Source organism: Vicugna pacos, chromosome X (assembly GCF_048564905.1).
Source record: "Vicugna pacos chromosome X, VicPac4, whole genome shotgun sequence".
NCBI lineage: Eukaryota > Metazoa > Chordata > Mammalia > Artiodactyla > Camelidae > Vicugna > Vicugna pacos.
Genome location: NC_133023.1, coordinates 38,021,297 through 38,027,296, shown reverse-complemented (window position 1 = coordinate 38,027,296; position 6,000 = coordinate 38,021,297).

The following is a 6,000-nucleotide window of genomic DNA, read 5'->3' as shown; positions in this document are numbered from 1 at the left end:
TGTTATAGGTTGAGTTGTGTCTGTTCCCCAAATTTCATAGGTTGAACTCTTAACCCTCAGTACTTCAGAAAGTGACTTTATTTGGAAATAGGGTCACTGCAGATGGAATTAGTTAAGATGAGGTCATACCGGAGTAGGGTGGGTCCCGAATCCAATATGATTGATGTCCTTATAAAAAGGGGAAATTTGGACACAGAAACAGATACACACACAGGGAGAACACCATGTGAAGATTAGTATTATGCTGCCACAAGCCAAGGAACTACCAGAAGCTGGGAGAGAAGCTTGGATACCCCCTTAGTCCCTTCATGGGGAGCATAGGCCCTGCCAACACCTCGATCTCAGACCTCTAGTCTCCAGAACTATGAGACAATAAATTGCTGTTGTTAAAGCCACCCAGTTGTGGTACTTTATTGTGGGGGGCCCTAGCAAACTAATAAAGCACGAACAGTCACTCTCCACTGCCCCCTCCCTTCAGCCACTGGAAATGACTGACCTACTTTACGTCTCCAGGGATTTATCTGTTCTGGATAGTTCATATAAATGGAATCACAGAATACGTGGCTTTTGGTGTCTGGTTTCTTTTTCTATTGAGGTATAGTTGATGGATAATAGTGTTTGTTTCAGGTGTATGACATAGTAATTCACAGTTTTTAAAGGTTATACTCCATTTATCATTATTATAAAATGTTGGCTCTATTCCCCTTGCTGTACAATATATCCTTGTAGCCTATTGATTCTATACATACTATTTTGTTCCTCTTCATCCCCTCCCCTCTCCCCTCTGGGAACCTCTAGTTTGTTCTCTATATCTGTGAGTTTGCTTCTTTTTTCTTATATTCACTAGTTTGTTTTATTTTTCAGATTCCACCTATAAGTGATACCATACAATATTTGTCGTTGTATGTCTGTCTTATTTCACTTAGCATAATGCCTTCTAAATCCATCTATGTTGTGGCAAATAGCAAAATTTCATTCTTTTTCATGGCTGAGTTGTATTTGGCTTCTTTCACTTAAAATAGCTCATCACAATTTATACAAATTGTACATTGTATCAGTACTTCATTCTTTATGGTTAAATAATATTTCATTGTATGGATACACCATGTTTTGTTTATACATTCATCAGTTGACATTTAGTTTGTTTCCACTTTTTGGTTATTAGGAATAATGTGGCTCTGAACATTTGTGTACAAGTTTTTGTGTGTGTGTGAGCATATGTTTTCAATTCCCTTGTGTATACACCTAGGAGTGAAATTGCTGGGTCATATGGTAACTGTTTAATTTTTTTGAGGAACTGCCAAACTGTTTTCCAAAGTGGCTGTATCTTTTTACATTCCCGCCAGCAAAGTAGGAGGGTTCTGGTTTCTTCTCAATTTTAATACAATGATTGTGTTACTCTGTGATTAAAAATATGATTTTGTTTGGGTCTTAATAGATCTGAGGTGTGAATTAGATTTCCAAGCATTATGTACAGTAGGCAGTGGGAAATGTAAGATTACAGTTTGGAAAAAAAAAGTCAGAGTCAGGGATGCGAATATGAGATTTAGCATGCTTCCCCCTCATAAACATGAACTTCCTTTATTCCCTTGGAGACTATATCCACATGGTGTACCATTCAAAAGGAAAACTAATTCCAAATAATTACAACTTTTTTCTTGTTCTGTGACTTACTTCTTCATATTTTCTCTCCAATTTTCTATTTTTATATTCTCTCTTACAAAGCAGTTTATGGGGATATTGTTTATTAGGAATATTAACTCTTTTTCATAAGTGTTTCAAATATTTTCCCTAATGTCCACCTTATCTTTTGATATTTTTGGATTTTAAAGATGTTTTAATGAGGTCCAGGGTTTACTTTATGGCCTTTGGGTTGTTCCTGTTTATCCTCCATCACAATGTTATATGACATTGTCCCACATTTCATTATGATATTTTATTATTTTGTCATATTTCATTTTGATCCATTTAGAGTTTGTCATTGTATATGATAATGATGTGGGAGTCTAGAATTTTTTCCCTTATGAGTAGATTTATATCATACCAGTACTATCATTTCCCACAAACTTGGAACATTTGTCATACATTATTTTCCACATATGCATGGATATGCATTGCACCTCTGCCTTGTACTGACTTTTCAGCAACCAGCATAACTTAATTTAAGTAGATTTATAATTTTATATACAGTATGGCAAGTTCCGTTCACAACTTCTTTTTTTTTCGTTCTATTGTTAGCTAAACTTCAGACCTTTAGTGTTTCATGTACTTGACACTGATTCTGGATTTTTTTCTAAATTGTCTCAGTGATTTCTTTAATTGTGCTCTAGCCACATGCTTTATTTTTGGCAGTTTAAAATGGAGTGTAATAGCTTATATGTCTTCCCTTATTACAACTATCCTTAACATACTCTTGGCTGTTTTCATACCAATTAAAATGAAGAATTGTACCAAAGGCCCCTGATCCTGTTTAGAATATTGATTCAAACTGTCTGAAATTCATGGACTAGATTTGTGGACAATTGGGTTTTTATAGTATTGAGTCCACATTAAGGAATGCAGTTTACTTATTGTCTTTTATATAGGTGAGGTGCAATCTTCTTAGGTTTACTTATAGTTGAATTCTTGCTTTTTGATGTGCATCATTCTTCTTAGTGTGTATATTTTACTAGTTATCATGGACATGAATAGGGCAGCTAATCTTGATTCTACAAAGTCCCTAGTTGATATCTAGCTAGGATATCTGTGCATATTAACAATGATACAATTTTCAGCTCAGAAAAAAAAATGTGACAATGCAAAGGCTGATTTGAGATGCAAAGGGGGAAAAGGGAGGCATTTCGGGTAAAAGAGAGTTCTCTATACTAAAGAAAAACACTTAAAAAAGAGGCAAATGAAAAACCGGGTAAAGGCTTCCATTTGAAGCGACTAGTTTTTCAACAAGACACGTTCACGGAAGGAGTTAGAGGACCTCAGTATTATATCCCTGATCAAAAATGCCCAAATAAATTTAGTTATAATAAAACGAAACTGCTTATTAGCATTGCTAAAGAAAAACCCTTGAAATATAACAAGCATGAGAAGAATCCTACTCTTGTGCTCCAGGACAAAGAGTGTATTTTGAGGAAAATCCTATAAACTTGAGAATTGGCAGAGACTTTTAGTTAATGCTCAGCCTACTCAGTATCTCAATATCAGAGAATGGATGGTGTAGAGAAAACCCACAGTCCAAATCAATCTGCAAATGCATTTAGTGCTGGACCACAACTTACTCAGCATGATAAACTTTCAACTGAATAGAAACCTTACCAAAGTAATGAACATGGGAAGGCCTTAGCCAGTAACATCTTACTCAACATTAGGGAATTCATATTGGAGAGAAATCCTGCAAATGTGTTCAATTCACCAGTCCTTGTATTATCAACATAACAGCATCAAACTGAAGTGAAACTCTATAAATGATAAGAAAGGGAAAAGGTCTTTGGACATGACGTCTCCCTTGCTGAGACATGAGATAATTCTTCCTGGAGGGAATCCTACAAAGGTATTCAATGTGCGAAATCCTTTAAACATGGCTGCACTGTTGCCAAGCATGAGAGACTACACAGCGGAGAAATCCTGTGAATACAGCAAATGTAATAAGGGATGTGTTCATCTCTTCCTCAACATCAGAGAATTCATATAAAATATAAATAATATGAATCGCATCTCCAGTCTCTTAACCATGCCTCATACTGTACTCATCAACAGATAATTTAATATACGCAATAAAATAAAATTTAAATATTGGTAATTCATAGGAAATTCCTGGCTTAGCATGTGAAATTCACACTGGAGATGGAAATTAAGAATTTTGTTTAGTGCTTCCACATTATTAATTGACAGGAAATCCATACCAAAATAACTGAAGCAGGCAGAAGTGTAAAAATAGATTTGAATATACGTAATAGTTTTATTACATTAGCCAGTGGTCCAGCAAAAGTTATGTTTGGAAATGTCAAGCAAAAACAACTTATACATTCAGATGAGATAGTGACATTAACACAGGAGGGGTACAGCTTAGTGGTGGAGCACATGCTTAGCATGCACGAGGTCTTGGGTTCAATCCCCAGTACCTCCTCTAAAAATAAATAAACGTAATTACCCCCCCCAAACAAACAAACAAAAAAACACAGGAGGGGAGAAGTAGAGTGAGATGACTGAAGAGGCTGAAACAAGAGGAAAGGGCCTTCATTTCTGACAATAGCAGTTCCACTCACTCTGCCTCCTCTCCTTCCTGCTTCCCACAGTACATGCTTTACACACTGCTTTATCGCAGCATCTTTCCATGGCAGAAAGAGGCCTTGAAAGTAGAGTCGGCCCCAGCTAGCTGAAGTCTTCCTCCTTTGGGGTTTCCCATGGTGCACACACTTCTCAACTGACGGACACAGTCATTCAAAGATTGAAACTCATCCAAAGACTGAGCCGCCACACAGCCATGGGATTGGCTTCAGGCCACCATCTTGGAACCATAACCAGTCCCCTGGGGTGGATTCCCACACTGTCTATTCCAGCTCCACTCACTCTGCAGACTCTCCTGCCTGTGGGAAATCTGCACAGAGAGCAATGAAGTCCGGCCAGGAGACCAACACTTGCAGCTGGCCCGCCCTTTCCTACAGGAACTCAGCCAGTTCCAAGAGCAGAACGTCCCAAGTCATCGCTTGATGGGCCTGTCACACAGTCACTGCAGGGAAGACCTCCAGGAAGAGGCAGGTACCAGGGCCCCTCAGCAGATCAGCACATCATAGCAAGAAAGCAAGCCCGCCAGGCTGCTGCCACTGCAAGGACTCAGGACCTCCGCTCCTCCTCGGAGGGGGAAAAGGCAGAGCAGAGCCCTCCGGAGGCTGCTACTCAGATCTGCAACCTCCCGACAAACACCAAGCGAGTGTGCCGCCCAGGGCAGAGCCATACGGGGTTCACAAGGTCCACCCACCGGGATGGCTGAAACAAACCAACTTGACAACCTACAGCACCAGTGTGTTTAGGGTCCCCAAGACCACCCTCAGCCTTGATGATTCCCCAGAAGGACTCAGGACTCAGAAAACCTGTCATCACTCTTCAGAATACGTTGAGTCCTGCTGAGCTGTCACAGACACAGTTACAATTATTACAGAGAAAGTAAAATCAGCAAAGGGGAAAAGTGCATGGGGCAAGACCAGTGGAAACCAGTTGTGAGATCCAGCTGTCCTCTCCCAAAGGAGTCACACGGACAGTGCTTAATTCTCCCAGAAACGATGGGACAAACACCTGCAAGGCGCTGCCAGCCAGGGAAGCTCCCCCACGCCCAGGGGCCCGCAGGTTGCACCGGAGGTCAGGCACACAGGCGCGCAGCACCCGTGCGCCTCACTGTAGCTGCTCAGTCCACAGCCCCCAGATGTCAAACCACTACAGCACGGCCCAGGGCCTCACACACACAGGACAGATGCTCACCAGAAGTCACGCTGTTGGCACCACCACATGGTCACATGGCACAGCGGAGCCTGGAACACAGAGATACTCCATCAGGCAGAACAGGCCAGGGGCGTAGAGGTGGTCTCCCAGGAGCTGGACGAGGACCAGTCCTCCTGAGACAGGCTTTTCTTTGCAATCAAGGGCCTGAGTGACACGGGCCTGCTGGGGTTGCCCTTTTTAAAGTGAATTTTAACTTACTTGGCGGCCTAATAGCCATTTTAAAAAAACGTTTTCAGTTGCACATGAGTGGTGGTCCTGGACAAGGCTGGTGGCGCAGGCGAAGCCCACAGCGCAGGAAGGAGCAGCAGTGGCCCCAGCGTGTCCCCTAGTGTGCGGAGAGGACAGCGGAATCTGCCTCCACTTACCAGGTGCCTGCTGTGGGCCAAGCCCTGGGCCGGGAGCTCTGAAGATGTCCCCAGGAACAGACACGATGGGCGTTTGGGCAGCGGGTCCTCAGCTACGACACAGAAGGACTGCGGCCCAATGGGCCAGTCAGTGGCAGAACCAAGC